Raw genomic sequence first — 22,244 nt, 5'->3', positions numbered from 1 at the left:
CTTCACCTTCATTTTTGAGGGTTCTGTCACGATCCGTTGCAGTGATCCTCACACAGGGCACCAGCTTCCAGGTCCGTCCCGCAGACCCTGGCTGAGCAATGGATGAAAGGAGTACTCAGACACATGTATGCAGTGTAAGAGCAGCTAGGGGACTGCCAAAGAGTGAGCAGTTTTAATAAGCTGGAGCGCTTGCTTTTATTTAGTACAGACATAATGCCGAAAGCCTGGAGCCAACGTAGTCTGTGGGTAATTAACATTGTTCCCCCTTTCTGGGAGCAGTCTCACGTGCGGATGATCAAAGGTTGGTTCCTGGTTAACATAAGTAAACAAGCCTGTTTATGCTAAATTTCCTTACACTTCCTTGTACCCAATCCTTGCCCTCTGCCTCAAGGTAAGAGAAATGACTGCCTTCAGCTTCTCCCCCGATGCTATGCAGAGCCTTCTGACTTTTCAGAAGGTTTGTGCCCTTTCCCTGTAATTTCTCCCACCACTCTGACTGATCTCCTACAGTTGAACGTAATTGTGATAGTTAAAAATAGTTATTAGATTATCAAATAGTAATAATAGAAGCTCACAATATTACAAGGAATGGTAGATTATAAAATAGCATTCATGATAGTCTATAAGAGTTTAAATTATAAAGTTGTTCAAATAAATGACTAGACGTATACAGACCAAAACTACAGTTATAGATAGATTTGGATGGTGAGATTTTTATTTTATTTTCCAAAACATTCCAAATTTCCCAGAATTAAAAGAAAACCAGAAAAAAGTACAATCATGCCAATAGAAAAAAATAAGTTAAAAAAATAGTAACAATATCAACAATTCAAAACAATAAAGCAAAAATGAAAGAGATAAAGTAGGCAGGAAAAGTCATTCCAGACACAGGACCCATGTACAAAAGTACTAAAGTAGAAAAGTTTGAGATATTCTGGAAACTCCAAGCAATTCCATGTAGCTAAGACACAGGCTAAAAAAGGGATAATACCAAAAGATGCAGTTCAAAAGGACCTTGTCCTAGCATAAAATAGTGTACTAGTTTCCTGGTGATGCTATACTGAATTAGTACAAACTCAGAGCCTGCCATGAGGTGTTTGCTCTGGAGATACATTGGTGGTGGGGAGACCAGTTATAAATGTTACGTTAACAACTCAGGGGTAAGTAAGTAAGTTTTTAACTGGCCTGGATAAAATTTCATTTACACAGAGACTTGTAGAACATGAAAGAATGGAGGGTAAACTGGTGTCTTCAAAATCAAGGATGAGAGAGATTACCTACCTCACTCCTTTCCACAGATCCAAAGCCCGTGCTTAGGGCAATGCCTTGCATGTAGCAGGGGCTCAAGAGATTCTTGCTGAGTTACACTTGCTGAGTTACAACTTGCTGATTTGACCCAAGCAATAATTCATTCTATTTTTCTAAGTTTCTAGAGTTCAATGATACCATCTCAGATTTCCTTAAATCTGTCTGAACCTTTTAGTTTAGCATTTGGTCAAGCAACAACATTGTTTTGCTCGTATTATTTCACCAACTATGTTGACATATTATTCTGTTATTTAGATTGACCTGTCATATTAGCCACTATCTAGTTGGTGAAAGCGTGGTATTCTATGAACTACATCTTTGAAAGCTTGTTTCTATAAGCAAACTTTCATACTATGCGGACTCTCCATGTAGATATGGCTGATATTTTGCCAGGTAGATATGACTAAAACCTCTGTTCTCTTTTCTTTTTTGTACTTTTATTATGGCTTCAAGAACAAGTACTACATAATCATAAAGGGATTTATTGAGTAGTTGTGAGGTTACTAGAATAACAAAGAAAAAAACTTTTCTGTATATTTTGCATAGGCTTACTTCCCTCTCCAGTATTCTGATATATCATAAAATTTTGAACAGTAGTCAGAGTTTGTTATGTCAATTGCTAAAATGGATAGCTCTGTTATTTTAAATGTAGCCAAACCTGAATAAAGTATAAAAAGAGCAGAGCTCAAAAGTTCAGCATCTTAGAAACATTATGTGAATATTTAAAATAAACTCCATGCTATTTCTCATCTTAGTAATTTTAGAATTTATTCTGAATCATGTTTACATTGAGTATATAAGTATAATATGCATCCTCAAGTAATATTAATGAATGATACTTATACTCAAGTTATGTCAAGATTAGATATATTAATGACAAAGACACCAGAGAATATTTTGTATGACAATAGAATGATCTTATGCAGCAGAAATAGCTGATAATTCAGGAGAAAGGAGGACTCACTGCAAAAAGAATATCTTAGAAAACAAAATGTAAATGAGATAAAGAGATCATGTGGAAGGTAAAGCATTTTGCCAGGTAAGTGCAGTATGAAGGGCAAGTAAGTTAGTAATGGCCAGAGACTTGCTACAATTGAAGGACTCCAGAATATAAGCTAAATAATAAAGGAAGTGAGTGTATGGGGGGTGGGATTGTGGGTATAGAAATATTAATGTAATATAAATAGATTGGAGATTTAGGGGTCATTGAGAAATAACGGAGTGAAGATAGGGAGTAGGCTAGACGGACTGGCAGGGGTGGTCACAGTTGTAATTACAGTCATGCACAACATACCAATGTTTGGATCAACGACAGACCACATTAATGAAGGTAGTCCTATAAGATTATAAAGGAGCTGAAAAATTCCTATGCCTAGAGATATCGTAGCCATTTGTAAAGTCATAGCATAACATATTACTCATGTATTTGTGATGATGCTGGTGTAAACAAACCTACTGCCCTGCCAGTCATATGAAAGTATCACATATACAACTATGTACAGTACATAATACTTGATAATAAATTACTATGTTACTGGTTTATATATTTTACTATACTATACTTTTTTGGTTATTTTTGTGTGTACTCCTACTGATTTTTTTAAGTTGAGCTGTAAAACAGTCTCAGGGAGCCCCTTCAGGAGGTATTCCAGAAGAAAGCATTGCTATCGTAGGACATGGCAGCTCCATGTGTGTTATTGCCTCTGAAGACCTTCCAGTGGGACAATATGTGGAGGTAGAAGACAGTGACGTTGACATTGATCCTGACGCTGTTTAGGCCTAGGCTAATGTGTGTGTTTGTGCATTTGTTTTTAACAAAAACATTTAAAAAGTAAATAAATAGAACAAAGCTTATAGAAAAAATATTTTTGTACAGCTGAACAATGTGTGTGTTTTAAGCTAAGTTTTATTAAAAGAGAATCAAAAAGCTAAAAAAATTGAAAGTTTAAAAAGTAGAAAGTTTAAAGTAAGCAAAAGTTAAATTTGTTTTAGAGAAAGAAAAATATTTTTATAAATTTAGGGTAGCCTAAGTGTACAGTATTTATAAAGTCTATAGTAGTGTATAGTAATGTCCTGGCCTTCATATTCACTCACCACTCACTCACCCAGAGCAACTTCTAGTCCTTCAGGCTCCATCCACAGTAAGTACCCTATATAGGGTACCATTTTTAATCTTTTATATCATATTTTCATGGTATCTTTTCTGTTTATTTATGTTTAGAGAAACAAATACTTGTCATTGTGTTACAACTGCGTACAGTAGTCAGTAGTCACATGCTATAAAAATTGGTAGCCTAGGACCCATAGGCTACACCATATAGTCTAGGTGTGTAGTAGGCTATACTATCTAGGTTTATATAAGTACACTCTATGATGTTCGCACAACTAAATCGCCTTATTGATGCATTTCTCACAATGTATTTCCATCATTAAGTAACTCAAGACTATACAAGATTACACGATGAGCTTCCTTAATCTGAAAATCTGACACCTGAAAAGCTCCAAAATCCATAACTTCATGAGCAGTGACATGACACCACCATGGAAAATTCCACACATAAGTACTTAATATAAACTTTGTTTTATGCACAAAATTATTTAAAATATTGTATAAAGATACCTTCAGGCTATGTGTATAAGATGTATATGAAACATAAATGAATTTCATGTTTAGCCTTGAGTCCCAAGATATCTCATTATGTATGTGCAAATATTCCAGAATCTGAAAAAAATCTAAAATCTGAAACACTACTTTCTGGTCCTAAGCATTTCAGAAAGGGATACTCAACCTCAGTACTACTATTCTGAGTGTTAAGTGGGAGAAACAGGTGTCCTGGGAGCCTAGAACCAGACAGACCTAACAAAGTTTGCAATGTCAGGCAGTCTTCCTAGCAGAAGTGATGTTTAAGCTTAGCCTTATAAGATGCGAAGGGGATAGGTTGAGAAAGTTGAAAGTGTTATATTTAGAAAGAAGGCCTTGATCTGTTAAACTTAAGGTGCATTGGAGCAGTTAATTAATTTATTTATTCAAGTAACAAATGTTTGAGTGTCTTCTATGTTCCAGGCACCATTTAGAGGTAAGAAAGAGTAGGGACAGAAAGAGGTAAAGCCAAGGATGGAGAGTTTGGGGAAGCCACAGTGTAGGTCTTGGATAAGGATTTCAACTTTTACAGGCAAAAAGAATCCATTGAAATAACTTGGACAGTAAAGGAACAGATTTGCATTTTTTCCATTATAAAAGCTATACATGATTATGGTTTAAAAATTAAAGGTTAAACTAAAAAAATAAGATATTCCCTTTTTCTGGTTATTTATCCCACAGACATAAAACTATTGATATTTCTATTGTTTCCTTACAAATAGACACACACACACACGTGTATTAGTTTCCTTTACACAAATGTAACAATTCATTTTTCTGTAACTTGCTCTTTTAGATTTAATATATTTTGAACATTTTTATATTAGTACTTACATATCTACCTCATTTATTTAAAAATTTTCTTGCAGTATTTTATTTAATTTTCCATCTGTTTCAGACATCTAGGTTGCTCCCAGTTACTTGCTGTACTAGTTCCCGAGGGCTGCCATAACAAAGTACTACAAATCAAGTGGCTTAAAACATTAGAAATGTATTGTCTCACAGTTCTGGAGGATGGAAGTCCAAATTCAAGGTGTCTGCAGGGCAATACTCCCTCTGGAACCTGTAGGGGAATCTTTCCTTTCCTCTTTCTAGCTTATGTTTATGATGGAAGTCCAAATTCAAGGTGTCTGCAGGGCAATACTCCCTCTGGAACCTGTAGGGGAATCTTTCCTTTCCTCTTTCTAGCTTATGTTTATTTGCCAGCAATCTTTGGCATTCCTTGGCGTGCAGCTGCATAATTCCAATATTTGTCTTTGTTATCACATGACATTCTCCCTATGTATTTCTGCCCAAACTTCCCTTTCCCTGTAAGAATAGCAGTCATATTGAATTAAGAACCTAGTGTACTCCAGTATGCCCTCATCTTAACCAACTATATCTGCAATGACCCCATGACCAAATAAAGTCACATTCTGATTACTGGGGGTTAGGACTTCACGTCCTTTGGTGGGACACAACACATAACTCTAATAGAGAATGCTGCTAAAACCATTCTTGTACACATTTTTTCCAATTTATGCAGTGAGTGCACTTATGAAAACACTAGTAAGAATCAAAATGTAGCCAGGAACTCAGCACTGTTCCTATCCATACCTCCTCCTAATCGCTAACCTTTACGACTCCTATCACAATTAATTTTATCTTTCTGAAGTTAATATAAATGGAATCACATAGTATATTCAATTTTGTTTTTGATATATTTGGTCCTTTGAGGTTCATCCATGCGATTAGTTTCTGCACTGTTTTATTTGTATTGATACATGGAATCAGTTCTCAAAGTGTAGTCTGGGCACCCTTGGGAATTCCCGAGACCCTTTCAGAGGGTCAGTAACATCAAAAACTATCATCATCAATATATGTTATTTGACTTTTCATTTTCTTGTGAGTATATAGAAGTTTCCAAAGGCTATATAACATGTGATATCAAAACAGAATGAATGCAAAAGCAGATACACTTCTTTCACTAAACCAGACATTGAATAGATTTGTAAAGTTGTAAAGCAATGCCACTCTCTCCAATAATTTTATTTTGTTTTGGAAAATAGCCATTTTTCATAAAATGTTATTTATTTTAACATGGAATGAGTGGGCTAGAGGATAAGTCTTTGAATCTCTTCTGTTTCTGTACTTTTTAAAATTTTATTATTATACTTTAAGTTTTAGGGTACATGTGCACAATGTGCAGGTTAGTTACATATGTATACATGTGCCATGCTGATGTGCTGCACCCATTAACTCGTCATTTAGCATTAGGTATATCTCCTAATGCTATCCCTCCCCACTCCCCCCACCCCACAACAGTCCCCAGAGTGTGATGTTCCCCTTCCTGTGTCCATGTGTTCTCATTGTTCAATTCCCACCTATGAGTAAGAACATGTGGTGTTTGGTTTTTTGTCCTTGGCGATAGTTTACTGAGAATGATGATTTCCAGTTTCATCCATGTCCCTACAAAGGACATGAACTCGTCATTTTTTATGGCTGCATAGTATTCCATGGTGTATATGTGCCACATTTTCTTAATCCAGTCTATCATTGTTGGACATTTGGGTTGGTTCCAAGTCTTTGCTAGAATGGAAGCACTCACTGCCTTTGTTCCGGAGTGCTTTTTCAAGGATGTTTATATAAGGAATAGCTTTGGAAAAGAGAGGTAGTGTCTCCCTCCTGAACAAAGAGAAGGTATGCTTATTGCTCATTATAAAATAATCAGGCTCCTAAGCTCAGGGTTTCTCTTCTGTAACATTACTCATTGCATGTGCTGCTGTCACTTGGCCCTAATCATGTTGTCCTGGGGAACTTGGGCTTGGAAAACTGACACAAGATAATGCTGATACTCTGGGTACTGCTATTGCTGTGAGTTATAATGTCCTTTGTCTTTGACCTGATATTCTTGTGTCTTCTACCAGCATACATGAAACTCTGGCAGGCTAACTTGTTAGCTTGCAAGCACGGGAAATTCTCAGACACTTCACAATTCTTGACAGAATATTTAAAACATCTCAGTTTCAGTTGCTAATACTGTAAATATCGATAGACAAAACTCGTATAAACAAAAGCATTTTAAGGTCTTCAATTTTTTGTTAGAGTGTAAAACTGTCCTTAGATAAAAAGTCTAAGAACCATTGCTATTATAGGTTTTCATTGTATGATGTGTCCTATATTTATTTATCCATTTACTAACAGACATTGGGTTGTTTCTCATTTTGGCAATCACAAATAAAACTGCCACAAACATTCTAACATATGTTTTTTGATTCAGTTTTATTTTGGGAAGATATGTGTGCTTTATACTATTATAAATGGTACCATTTTAACATTTTATTTTCCAATTTTGCTAGGATATAGAAATGCAATGGATATTTTTGTATTAAACTTGCCAATACCATTATTTATTTGATTAGTCTTCCTGTTATTTTTAATTTTCTGAATAGACAATGATATATGAGAATTACAGTTTTATTTCTTCCTTAAAAACACATGTACTTTCGTTCATTTTTCTGACATTTTTGCACTCTTGGAACTTTCAATTCAATGATGAATAGAAGTGATTATAGAGTATGTCCCTTTATTCTTTATCATAGAGGGAAGCCTTTCAACATTTTGCGATTAAATTCAATGTTTCACATAGTTTTATTTTTTGTAGAAAATCTTGACAAATTTAAGAAAGCTGTCTCCAATTTCTAGTTCGCTAAGAGGTTATTTTTTCTTTTTGGTAAGTAATGTTTGGAAATTGTATTTTATCAGTTGCTTTCCCCATATCAGTTGAAATGATCATGTGATTTTTTTATCCTTTATTTGATGGTGTGCAAAATGGCACTGATCTATTCTTAAATATGAATCCAACCTTTAATTCTTGTAAAGCTACTTGACCATAATACATTTTATTTTATGTATATTTTGATGTGTTATGCTAATTTTTAATTTTTGATTTATGTATCCATTTTTCTTATATTGGCCTGTAATTTTCCTTTATTAAGAGTCTCATTAGGTTTTTCAACTCAAACTTTACATTAGAGTCACAAAACAAGTTGGGAAGTCTTCACTTTTTGATTCTCTAGAAAAATTTATATCAAATAGATATCTTTTTTAAAATTGAACTTTTAGAAGAATTTACTTGTGAAGTAATTTGTGCCTGGAGTTTTCTTTGTGAGGATTATTTAATAATCAATTTATTTAATAAAATGTGGCTATTCAGAATTTTTACTTTTAATTTTTTTCCTTTTCAGTTAATACATAATAACTGTACATATTTATGGGATACATTCAATAATGTGTTTTATTAAGAAATTGCCCATTTTATATAAGTTTATAATTTATTATTCTAACATTATTGATAAAATCCTTTATGCTCTCTTAAATATCTGTGTAATCTCTAGCAATTTATCTTTCTTTGTTCCTGGCATGCATATATATATATATATATATATATATATATATATATATATATATAAAATTATTATTATTACACTTTAAGTTCTGGGGTACATGTGCAGAACGTGGTTTGTTACATGGGTATACATACATGTGCCTTGGTAGTTTGCTGCACCTATCAACTTGTCCTCTACAGTAGGTGTTTCTCCTAATGCTATCCCTCCTCTAGCTCCCCTACCCCCTAACAGGCCCTAGTGTGTCATGTTCCCCTCCCTGTGTCCATGTGTTCTCATCGTTCAACTCCCACTTAGGAGTTAGAACATGCAGTGTTTGGTTTTCTGTTCTTGTGTTAGTTTGCTGAGAATGATGGTTTCCCGCTTCATCCATGTCCCTGCAAAGGACATGAACTCATCCTTTTTTATGGCTGCATAGTATTCCATGGTGTGTATGTGCCACATTTTCTTTATCCAGTCTATCACTGATGGGCATTTGGGTTGGTTCCAAATCTTTGCTATTGTGAACAGTGCCACAATAAACGTACGTGTGCATGTGTCTTTATAATACAATGATTTACAATTCTTCGGGTATATACCCAGTAATGGGATTGCTGGGTCAAATGGTATTTCTAGTTCTAGATCCTTGAGGAATCGCCACACTGTCTTTCACAATGGTTGAACTAATTTACACTCCCACCAACAGTGTAAAACATTCCTATTTCTCCACATCCTCTCCAGCATCTGTTCTTTCCTGACTTTTTTTAATGATCACCATTCTAACTGGCATGAGATGGTATCTCATTTTGGTTTTGATTTGGATTTCTCTAATGACCAGTGATGATGAACATTTTTTCATATGTTTATTGGCTGCATAAATGTCTTCTTTTGAGAAGTGTCTGTTCATATCCTTTGCCCACTTTTTGATGGGGTTGTTTTTTTTCTTGTAAATTTGTTTAAGTTCTTTGTAGATTCTGGATATTAGCCCTTTGTCAGATGGATAGATTGCAAACATTTTCTCCCATTCTCTAGGTTGCCTGTTCACTCCGATGACAGTTTCTTTTGCTGTGCAGAAGCTCTTTAGTTTGATTAGATCCCATTTGTCAATTTTGGCTTTTGTTGCCATTGCTTTTGGTGTTTTAGTCATGATGTCTTTGCCCATGCCTATGTCCTGAATGGTATTGCCTAGGTTTTCTTCTAGGATTTTTATGGTTTTAGGTCTAACATTTAAGTCTTCGATCCATCTTGAGTTAATATTTTTGTATAAGGTGTAAGGAAGGGATCCAGTTTCAGCTTGCTGCATATGGCTAGCCAGTTTTCCCAAAACCGTGTATTAAATAGGGAATCCTTTCCCCCATTGCTTGTTTTTGGCAGCTTTGTCAAAGATCAGATGGTTGTAGATGTGTGTAGATGTGTGACGTTATTTCTGAGGCCTCTGTTCTGTTCCATTGGTCTATATCTGTGTTTTGGTACCAGTACCATGCTGTTTTGGTTACTGTAGCCTTGTAGTGTAGTTTGAAGTCAGGTAGCGTGATGCCTCTAGCTTTGTTCTTTTTGCTTAGGATTGTCTTGATTATGTGGGCTCCTTTTAGGTTCCATATGAAATTTAGTTTTTTCCAATTCTGTGAAAAAAGTCAATGGTACCTTGATGGGAATAGCATTGAATCTATAAATTACTTTGGGCAGTATGGCCATTTCCATGATACTGATTCTTCCTATCCATGAGCATGGAATGTTTTTCCATTTGTTTGTGTCCTCTCATATCCTTGAGCAGTAATTTGTAGTTCTCCTTGAAGAGGTCCTTCACAGCCCTCGTAAGTTGTATTCCTAGGTATTTTATTCTCTTTGTAGCAATAGTGAATGGGAGTTCACTCATGATTTGGCTCTATTTGTCTGTTACTGGTGAATAGATGCTTGTGATTTTTGCAAATTGATTTTGTATCCTGAGACTGCTGAATTTGGTTATCAGCTTAAGGAGATTTTGGGCTGAGACAATGGGGTTTTCTAAATATACAATCATGTCATCTGCAAACAGGGACAATTTGGCTTCCTCTTTTCCTAACTGAATACCCTTTATTTCTTTCTCTTGCCTGATTGCCCTGGCCAGAACTTCCAACACTATGTTGAATAGGAGTGGTGAGAGAGGGCATCCTTGTCTTGTGCCAGTTTTCAAAGGGAATGCTTCCAGTTTTTGCCTATTCAGTATGATATTGGCTGTGGGTTTGTCATAAATAGCTCTTATTATTTTGAGATATGTTCCATCGATACCTAGTTTATTGAGAGTTTTTAGAATGAAAGGTTGTTGAATTTTGTTGAATGCCTTTTCTGTCTATTGAGATAATCATGTGTTTTTTGTCATTGGTTCTGTTTATGTGATGGATTATGTTGATTGATTTGTGTATGCTGAACCAGGCTTGCATCCCAGGAATGAAGGTGATTTGATTGTGGTGGATAAGCTTTTTGATGTGCTGCCGGATTTGGTTTGCCAGTATTTTATTGAGGATTATCGCATTGAAGTTCATCAGGGATGTTGGTCTAAAATTCTCTTTTTTTGTTGTGTCTCTGCCAGGCTTTGGTATCAGGATGATGCTGGCCTCATAAAATGAGTTAGGGAGGATTCCCTCTTTTTCTGTTGATTGGAATAGTTTCAGAAGGAATGGTACCAGCTTCTCCTTGTACCTCTGGTAGAATTCGGCTGTGAACCCGTCTGGTCCTGGAATTTTTTCGGTTGGTAGGCTATTAATTACTGCCTCAATTTCAGAATTTATTATTGGTCTACTCAGGGATTTGACTTCTTGCTGGTTTTGTCTTGGGAGAGTGTACATGTCCAGGAATTTATCCATTTCTTCTAGATTTTCTAGTTTATTTGCGTAGAGGTGTTTATAGTATTCTCTGATGGTAGTTTGTATTTCTGTGGGATTGGTGGTGATATCCCCTTTTACATTTTTTATTGCGTCTATTTGATTCTTCTCTCTTTTCTTCTTTATTAGTCTTGCTAGTGGTCCATCTATTTTGTTGATCTTTTCAAAAAACCAGCTCCTGGATTCATTGATTTTTTTGAAGGTTTTTTCCTGTCTCTATCTCCTTCAGTTCTGCTCTAATCTTGGTTATTTTTTGTCTTCTGCTAGCTTTTGAATGTGTTTGCTCTTGCTTCTCTAGTTCTTTTAGTTGTGATGATTAATAGGGGGTTGATTTTAGATCTTTCCTGCTTTTTCTTGTGGGCATTTAGTGCGATAAATTTCCCTCTACACATGCTTTAAATGTGTCCCAGAGATTCTGTTATGTTGTGTCTTTGTTCTCATTGGTTTCAAACAACATCTTTATTTCTGCCTTCATTTCGTTATGTACCCAGTAGTCATTCTGGAGCAGGTTGTTCAGTTTCCATGTAGTTGTGTGGTTTTGAGTGAGTTTCTTAATCCTGAGTTGTAATTTGATTACACTGTGGTCTGAGAGACTGTTTGTTATGATTTCCATCTTTTGCATTTGCTGAGGAGTGTTTTACTTCCCACTATTTGGTAAATTTTAGAATAAGTGTGATGTAGTGCTGAGAAGAATATATATTCTGTTGATTTCGGGTGGAGAGTTCTGTAGATGTCTATTAGGTCCGCTTGGTCCAGAGCTGAATTCAAGTTATGAACTTCCTTGTTAATTTTCTGTCTCGTTGATCTGTCTAATGTTGACAGTGGGGTGTTAAAGTCTCCCACCGTTATTGTGTGGGAGTCTAAATCTCTTTGTAGGTCTCTAAGAACTTGCTTTATCAATCTGGGCACTGCTGTATATAAGGATAGTTAGTTCTTCTTGTTGCATTGATCCCTTTACCATTATGTAATGGCCTTCTTTGTCTCTTTTGATCTTTGTTGGTTTAAAGTCTGTTTTATCAGAGACTAGGATTGCAACCCCTGCTTTTTTTGCTTTCCATTTGCTTGGTAAATATTCCTCCATCTCTTTATTTTGAGCTTATGTGTGTCTTTGCACGTAAGATGGGTCTCCTGAATACAGCACACTGATGGGTCTTTTAACTGGGGCATTTAGCCCATTTACATTTAAGGTTAATGTTGTTATGTGTGAATTTGATCCTGTCATTATGATGCTAGCTGGTTATTTTGCCCATTAGTTGATGCAGTTCCTTCATAGCGTCGATGGTCTTTACAATTTGGTGTGTTTTTCCAGTGGCTGGTACCAGTTGTTCCTTTCCATGTTTAGTGCTTCCTTCAGGAGCTCTTGTGAGGCAGGCCTGGTGGTGACAAAATCTCTCAGCATTTGCTTGACTGTAAAGGATTTTATTTCTTCTTCACTTAAGAAGCTTAGTTTGGCTGGATATGAAACTCTGGGTTGAAAATTCTTTTAAGAATGTTGAATATTGGTCCCTACTCTCTTCTGGCTAATAGGTTTTCTGCCGAGAGATGTGCTGTTAGTCTGATGGGCCCCCCTTTGTGGGTAACCCGACCTTTTTCTCTGGCTGCCCTTAACATTTTTTCCTTCATTTCAACCTTGGTGAATCTGATGATTATGTGTCTTGGGGTTGCTCTTCTCAAGGAATGTCTTAGTGGTGTTCTCAGTATTTCCGGAATTTGAATGTTGATCTGCCTTGTTAGGTTGGGGATGTTCTCCTGGATAATAGTGTTTTCCAACTTGGTGCCATTCTCCCCATCACTTTCAGGTACACCAATCAAATGTAGATTTGGATTTTTCACATAGTCCCGTATTTCTTGGAGGCTTTGTTTCTTTTCACTTTTTTCTCTAATATTGTCTTCTTGCTTTATTTCATTGAGTTGATCTTCAATCTCTGATATCCTTTCTTCCACTTGATTGATTTGGCTATTGATACTTGTGTATGCTTCATGAAGTTCTCTTGCTGTGCTTTTCAGCTCCATCATGTCATTTATGTTCTTCTCTCAACTGGTTATTCTAGTTAGCAATTCGTCTAACCTTTTTCCAAGGTTCTTAGCTTCCTTGCCTTGGGTTAGAACATGCTCCTTTAGCTTTGAGCAGTTTGTTATTACCCACCTTCTGAAGTCTACTTCTGTGAATTCGTCAAACTCCTTCTCCATCCAGTTTTGTTCCCTTGCTGGCAAGGAGTTCTGATCCTTTGGAGAAGAGGCGTTCTGGTTTTTGGAGTTTTCAGCCTTTTTGCGGCAGTTTTTCCCCATCTTTGTGGATTTATCTACCTTTGGTCTTTGATGCTGGTGACCTTTGGATGGGGTCTCTGAGTGGACGTCCTTTTTGTTGATGTTGCTACTATTCCTTTCTGTTTGTTAGTTTTCCTTCTAACAGCCAGGCCCCTCTTCTGCAGATCTGCTGGGGTTTGCTGGAGGTCTACTCCAGACCCTGTTTGCCTGGGTATCACCAGCAGAGGCTGCAGAACAGCAAAGATTGCTGCCTGTTCCTTCCTCTGGAGGCTTCATCCCAGAGGGGCACCCACCAGATGTCAGCAAGAGCTCTCCTGTATGAGGTATCTGTCGGCCCCTACTGGGAGATGTCTCCCAGTCAGGATACATGGGGGTCAGAGACCCAGTTGAGGAGGCAGCCTGTCCCTTATCAGAGCTCAAATACTGTGCTGGGAGATCCACTGTTCTCTTAAGAGCTGCCAGGCAGAGACGTTTAAGTCTGCTGAAGCTGCGCCCACAGCCACCCCTTCCCCCAGGTGCTCTCTCCCAGGGAGATGAGGGTTTTATCTATAAGCCCCTGACTGGGGCTGCTGCCTTCTTTTCAGAGATGCCCCTGCAGCAGCCTTGCTGAGCTGCAGTGGGCTCCACCCACTTTGAACTTCCAGGATGCCTTGTTTACACTGTGAGGGGAAAACTGCCTACTCAAGCCTCAGCAATGGCGACGACCCTTCCCCCACCAGCAAGCTGGAGAGTCCCAGGTGGATCTCAGACTGCTGTGCTAAGCAGCAAGAATTTCAAGCCAGTGGATCTTAGCTTGCTGGGCTCTGTGAGGGTGGGACCCATTGAGCCAGGCACGGGAGGGAGTCTCCTGGTCTGCTGGTTTTGAAGACCATGGGAAAAGTGCAGTATCTGGGCCAGAGTGCAGTTTCTCCCTGTACAGTGTCTCACGGCTTCCCTTGGCTAGGAACGGGAAATCCCCCGACCCCTTGTGCTTCTGGGGTGAGACAATGCCCCACCCTGCTTTGGCTCACCCTCCCTGGGCTACACCCACTGTCCAACCAGTCCCAATGAGGTGAACTGAGTACCCCAGTTGGAAATGCAGAAATCACCCACCTTTTGCGTCGATCTCGCTGGGAGCTGCCCTGGCATATATATTTTGTTTATTGTCCCAATCATTCTTGCCAGTGCATTAGCCATGTTTTAGTCTTTTCAAAGGACCATCTTTTCACTTGTTTATCTCCATCACTTTCCATTCTATTAATTTCTTTTATCTTTATCATTTCCTTTTTATTATACGTGTGTAGAATATGCTGTTCTTTTTCTAATGTCTTGACACAGTTGTTTGTTAGGATGCAGTCTGGAAAATAGAAATCACACAAATACTTAAAACAGATTACTTTTAACAAATAGCATTGTTTAATTCCTATTCTCAGCCTCAGATAACCACTAATGCTTTTTATCATTATAATTTAGATTTGTCATGGCTTGAATTTTATGTAAATAACATCATATAATATCTACTCTTTTATACCTGCCTTTTTCACTCAGTAAAATGTTCTCCAGATTCAGCTAAGATATGGCATGTTATCAGTAGTTCTTTCTTATTACTAAGTAGTATTCCATCATATAGGTATACCATAATTTGTTTATTCATTTATTTGTTGACAGACATTTGAGTTGTTTGCAGATTTTGGCTATTAGGATCATCTTGATTTGTTTTCTGTTGCTAATAACAGAATAACTGAAACTGGGTACTTTATAAAGACAATGTATTTATTTCTTACAGTTCTGGAGGCTGAGAAGTCCAAAGTCAAGGGGCCACATCTGATGAGGGTCTTCTTGCTGGTGGGGACTCTGTGCAGAGTCCCAAGTTGTCACAGGGCATCACATGGCAAGGGGACTGACCATGCTAATGTGCTAGCTCAAGTCTCTGTTCCTTTTCTTGTAAAGCCACCAGTCCCACTCTAGTGATAACCCATTAATCCATGCATGAGATTAAGTCATTTATGAGGGCAGAGTCCTCTTGACCCAATCACCTCTTAAAGCCACCCCCCACCTTGATAATGCCACATTAGGGATTAAGTTTCAACATGAATTATGAAGGAGACAAAAATTCATACCATAGCAGAGATAAAGATTATATGAACAGTACTATATAAGTTTTTGTGTAGATATATATAATTTTTCTCAGTTAAATAACTTGGTGTGGAAATTCTCAGTTATATGGAAATCATATTGAGATATTAAATGCAATTCTTAAGAAGGTTTAGTTAGTGGTAACCCCTCTTATATTCTCTTAATAGCTTAACAGTATACTTTTCAGTATTAGGCACTTTTTTCACTGTAACTTCATTGATATATTTGTGGGTTGTTAGGTGATGCTACACTTAAATTCTAGGCCTGAATTCATGGTAGTAAACATTTGTTAAGTGCTAACATAGTGTTAGCAGTATTGTAATTACTTTATGTCATTTAATTTTTATAATAACCCAAAGGAGTCTGTATTCTTAATTTTTAGATGAGTTATAAACTGAGGCAAAATCACATTAATTAACTTACCCAAAGACACAAACCTAGTAAGTTGCAGAGCTAGGAATTGAGCCATGTTGTCTTCTCAAGTCCATGTCTCTGTTACCTTAAATATAGAATTAAAGGGTAAGTAAGTATGTACCTAAAAGTTGAAACAAGAAAGAAAAAAGATGCATGTGGATTTAGCAGCAACTGCAATGTTTATTTAAATGAAGTAGATTCTGGATGTCTCTTTTTGTTCAATATATGTAAATTACAGATAAAGTATAGAAATTAGGCTAGAAAAAAGAAGTTGAGTTATATTTTAAAACTCTCATTAATTTTGTCTATCTTGTGAGACTCTGATAGCCTAACTCAGTTTGAGAACTATTTATTTCAGAAGTCAGAACTCAAACTTCTATTTATCTATAACATATACACACTGTATTAGTCTGTTTTCACGCTGCCAATAAAGACATACCCGAGACTGGGCAATTTACAAAAGAAAGAGGTTTAATTGGACTTACAGTTCCACGTGGCTGGGGAAGCCTCACAATCATGGCAGAAGGCAAGGAGGAGCAAGTCATGTCTTACATGGATAGCAGCAGGCAAAGAGAGGAGCACTTGTGCAGGGGAACTCCCCTTTTTATAACCATCAAATCTTGTGAGTCTTATTCACTATTTCGAGAACAGCATGGGAAAGACCTGCCCCCATGATTCAATTACCTTTCACCGGGTCCCTCCCACAATATGTGGGAATTCAAGATGAGGTCTTGGTGGGGACACAGCCAAACCATATCACACACCAAATATTGTTTATGTATTATTTTGGTATTAGAATAGTTTTTGTAAACACTAATAGTACATAATTGATTAATTAAAATGATACATGCCAGTCTTGGTCTGTTTTTGGTGCAATGGCAAAATACCGTAGACTAGGTAATTTATAAGTAATACAAATTTATTTGTCATAGTTTTGGAGGCCTGGGAAGTCCAAGATAATGGTGGCAGCGTATTTGACATCTGACAAGGGCTATTCTATAGATGGCCCTTTGTTGAGGCATTCTCACATGGTGGAAAAGACATAAGGAATAAACACTGTCTTCACACATGACAGAAGAAATGGAAGGGCCAGGAAGCTGGAGCCTCCATGGTAAGGACACTAATCCCATTCATGAAGGCAGAGCCCTCATAACTACTTCCCCAAATAGTCCACCTCTTAATACCACCACAATGGTAATTAAGTTTCAATATAAAATTCAGAAGAGCACAAACACTCAAACCATGGCAATCTCATAGTTTTGGGTTTTCTTCTACTTTTTGCAGCCGTTGTTTGTTTGAGTTTCTGTACAATTTCTTCTATCAGTTGTATAAAACAAATGCCTATATAGCTGTCATATCAGCTGTTGACAACAAGGAATGAATGAAAAATCTACAGTGTTACCGTATTAATCATGATGATAGGAAAAGTTCAATTACGTGTCTCTTTCAAAGAAGAAAAGTAACAGTTGTTTAGTACCAATTTTTTGACTACTTGAATCTCTTGTTTTTTAAGAAATTATTTTAAAACTTGCTGGCAAGAGAGGCTTTAAAATAACAGTTTATGTTCTCAAATATAGAAACTATAATCTATATAAACAATGTATGTTTGTTGGGTGCAATGCTTTTCAGTTAATCACAACTCCTATTGATATAGAATATTGCCATTGAGATCTCTAAAGAGAACAGTAAATAATAATTTCCTGCAAAAAAATAGTATCTTTATCAGATAAGTGAAAACAGTTTAATTTATTAGAGACCTATAAGACAAACATTTGAGAGAAGAAAAGTCACACTTTCCACATGCCGCCTGAAAAGGGTTGCTTATAGGAAGCAAAGGGGCCATGTGCATTGTAAGATAGAAAGACAGGAATTTGAACTACTTAAATAAACAAACATAAAATGTCTGCTCACATAATTAGTACTTGTAATACAGATTACAAATATTTTTCTGTTTGCCCAAGAAGAGAATTCCCTTGTATGAGCCATCTCTGATTTTATAAACTGTAGAAGAAAAATCATGAAAACAATAGCCAATTTTGTTTAAAAAAATACAACATCCAAGGTTTTAGAACTGATATTTAGTTATTACAAACTGCACAAATTCTCAAAACTATTAACTGTCTTAAAAATAAACTCTCATATCCATTATAAAAAGGCACATTCACCACTCACAGAAACGCTGATTTCAGATTGCAAGAAACCCATGCAAAATATATATGGAATGCCATTTAGAGTGTCGTAAAAGTGAAATGTGGCTAATGAGCCCTTCCCAGTGGTTTGCATCATGCTCATTTCTAACTCTGCTTTTATGGCAGCTACTGTTCAGAAAAAAGCCCATCCATTCCATGTAAATCCGGCTGTTCCTTGCTCTAGTACCAGTGTTAGGAAACTCAATTTAAATCAAGCCTAATCACTTCTGCCAGCTGCAGTGCACTTCCCAGTACTCCTCACCCACCTGTACATTCTAGCATGACTTTGTTTCTTGCATCTCTCAGCCTTACTCCAATTCAACCATGCTCTAATTGGCTGGCTGGGGATTCCACTGTCACTCAAGCTAAACCCCAGGCTCATTGAGAGAATTGGAAGCTGAGTTTGCAGTTTGAGTTTGGCTCCCAGCGTACATATTTCCTGGCCTTTTTATTTTTTCAAGCTCCTGTAAGTAGCCAGAGAGAAAGTAAAACAATGCATGAAACTGTACCTTAAAATACAGCAGCTTTTTTTTTTTCTGACAGGTTTAATTGTTTAGTTCCATGCTGGTGGTCAAGAAGGGAACTGAAGGCTTGTCTTCACATTTTGCTGTGAAAAAAATGAATCATGACATCATTCCGTGGCCCTTTTCAACAACCACTGGTTTATCACTTTTTAAAATGATCTCTTGTGACCTAAACATTATTTGGTTTCTGAGAGGAAAGTTAGCATTACTTTTCTGTGAGTACCAACTCAGACAATTTAAGATTTAGTTTTCTGCTTCTAAATTAGAGCTGTTAGCCTCAAATCATTTAAATGTTTTAAATTCACAAAATGTGAAATATTTCTGGATTGTTACTAATGTCCATGATACTAGATAATATAAAAGACAAATTGTATCTCAGTTATGCTGTGCAAACGTCAGGGGAGGTATTATTAGCTCTGTGTCACTGAGTTTTAATTTCACTGACAATGAACAAAGGACCAGCTGGTGGAATATCTGACTGTGTGATAAGTGTAGGGGGGTGACAAGAAACCTGACACAAAGTCCTTGCCTTCAAGTAGTTTCCATCTTTTGAAGGAGATATTTAAATAGAAAATGCCCAGTTACATATAAATTAAGTACCAAATTTGTAACACAGGCCAAAATAAATAAAGTACTCTGAGAAGGTGAGAGACGACTAAGGTAGGTATTTGTCTCAGTTATCACTCTTGACTAGCCATTTTCTCCCCTGCTTCTCTGATCAAAGGCATAGCAGCAGCAGAAGTAAACCCAATAATTGGTTAACCTCAGCCCTCAAATAATTCTAAGTGGCTTTGTGTCATTCAGCAGGAACACATAGTATGGCCATTGCACAATCCATTTCCAGGAGTGAACTGCAAATCTGACTTGTATCAAAACTACAAATTTGCCAAATTGACTTAAGCAACGAAAAACAATCTTTTTACCCTAGATTTAAATTCATGTGAACAAGTACCAGACTAGAGTTGACTCCTAGGGAACCGAAGTGAGCTTTTCTTTTTCTTTCTTTTCAGGATTTTTTTTTTTTTTGTATTAGCTTATAGCATTTACTTTCTTTCTTTAAAGATGTTGCTTTCTTTCTTTAAAGATGTTGGTATGTGTATACATATGTTTGTTTGTTTGTTGATCAAATATCTTTAACACAATCTTTTTTAAATGCCTTGTTTTCATTTCCTAGCATAAAATGTCCCTATGCTCACTTTTTATTTCCAATCTTGGTCAATTAAATATTTTAGTATATACTTTCCAGTTGTTGCTTATTTTCCCCCTTTTCACAATTATCTTATTTAACTTTATCATATGCTTGACCCATTTTGTTTCTGCTAGACAAAATGTAAGCAAATCTCCTCAATAAAAGAAACGTTTGTTGTTGCTCCATTAAAAACAGCATTAAATGGAACATGAACCTTACTTATAATGTTCTCACTTCTGAGGCGCTGTCATGTCATTGAGTTGGCTTTTATTAACTCTGGGAATTCAAATGGCTTATCCCTTTAAAATGGAACAGCCAATCAAGCAGTAGATACAGAGTACCTACCCTGCTCCTAGGCTCACACAAATCACAAATCTAAGTCATTGGACTAGGCACTGAGAAGGACAGAATGAGTCTCATTTCCTGTTATATAAAATCGTTCTGTATAATTTCAGATTTTTTTCTCTCTAGAAAAAGGTCCCTTAAGTATCTTTGTCTGAAACAAACTATTTTATTAAATACTCTAAGTAATTTTCCTAAATCTTCATTCTTTGTTGATGAGGACGAGGATAATGTTGATTTGGGAGGTTATCTAGTCCAAAATAATCTTTCCAAGTATATTGCAAGCTAGAGATTTATATGAGATTTTTTTTTCAGTGATTTCAGCTTTACCAGAAAGCTGGTCTCTTCTCTTGTAGCTAACTTGCTGAAGGATAATAACCAAAACCCTGTGGCATAGAAGGAAAAAATACCAGTTTTTAAAATATGTAAATTTAACTATTAATCATTAGCAGGTCCCTTAAATTCCCCAAACCTCAATTTTCTCATCTCTAAAATGAAAACATTGAACAACATATTTTTTAAGATCTGCCATAGATAGATATTGAGATAAGGTCAAGATAGATACGGAAAGAGCTGCAACTGCATGAAAGCAAACTTCTTAGGAAATTTAATGATTAAGCCCATAGATAGCCCAGAACCACTATTTACTTAATTTTCCCAAACTCTTCCTTTTCCTACCATCCAGATCAATCTCCATCAGACTGGACCACCCAGTGTTCTCACTTTTTCTACTTTACTTCACCATTGTTCTTCCGGTCTTCTCAGATCCCTTCCATCCTCACAAGTCCAGCTTCCTTTTCCTGTCAATCTCATCACACACATTAAGGTAAGGGGCTTCAGATTCTGAGTGTAGCAGGCAGGGATGAATGAAATGGTATAATGAAAACAAATCATAAATTGTTTTCCTGGTAAAATGATAATTTAATGATATAACATCAATATATTGTTACACTAACAGCATATCTGTTCTCCCCATCTTACCTTATTACTATTGCCCTATCTTTGTTTTGATCAGGACCTAAGGGAGCTACATCAATATATGCTAATATCACACTTTGGAAAAGAAATTAGGAGGTAAATAGCATGCCTTCAACATATGATCCTGAGGCACTCTCCACATTATTTGTCTTTTCATAAGCAGGTATGTCCTGGTGAAAGTTGTTGCTTTCCTACTGTTTTCAGTGACTAGCAGTCTCCACTGTAATAGGATATTCAAGCTCTTATTTCCCTAGGGATCAAGCTCATTATGAAATTGTACCTTCTGATTTCCATCTCTAATCAAAAGGATGCCTGTTCTATGTATTGATTATTCAAGTCCTTGTAGATAAGCTGATAAATAATTTTAAATAATATGCTAATGATTGCTCATTAATGTGTCCACACTAGTATTTCATTTTTTAATTTATTTATTTTTGGAGACAGGGTCTTACTCTGTCACCCAGGGTGGAGTGCAGTGACACAATCATAGCTCACTGCAACCTGGAATTCCTGCGCTCAAGCAATCCTCCTAAGTAGCTGGGACTACAGGTATAGGCACCACTACACCCAGCTAATTTCTGTATTTTTTGTAGAGACAGGATCTCACTGTTTCCCAGGCTGGTCTTGAACTCCTAACCTAGTGATCCACCCGTCTTGGCCTCCCAAAGTGCTGGGATTACAGGCATGAGCCACCGCACCCGGCCCAGTATTTCTGTTTTTAAAAATCTTCAGTGACTATACTAAAAGAATCCAAGTATATAACCATGTGAAAATCGTAAGTTCAACTGTAGGACTAGAGGGGAGGAAATATTTTGGGCTTGGGAAATTTTTAGAATTCCTCTATTTATACCAATGAGGAGAATGCTTATGAATAAAATTATCAATAAGTATTTGAAAACAAAATGAATGAGTTTGTCTACTAAGGATCTACATACAGAAGACTGAATGATTATATACATAGAATTGACTGAAGTTCTTTTTGAGACAGAGTCTTGCTCTGTCTCCCAGGCTGGAGTGCAGTGGCGCAATCTCGGCTCACTGCAACCTCCAC

The sequence above is a fragment of the Gorilla gorilla genome, chromosome X (assembly GCF_029281585.2).
Source record: "Gorilla gorilla gorilla isolate KB3781 chromosome X, NHGRI_mGorGor1-v2.1_pri, whole genome shotgun sequence".
NCBI lineage: Eukaryota > Metazoa > Chordata > Mammalia > Primates > Hominidae > Gorilla > Gorilla gorilla.
The sequence above is the reverse complement of the archived record's forward strand: the minus strand, read 5'-3'. Positions refer to the sequence as shown.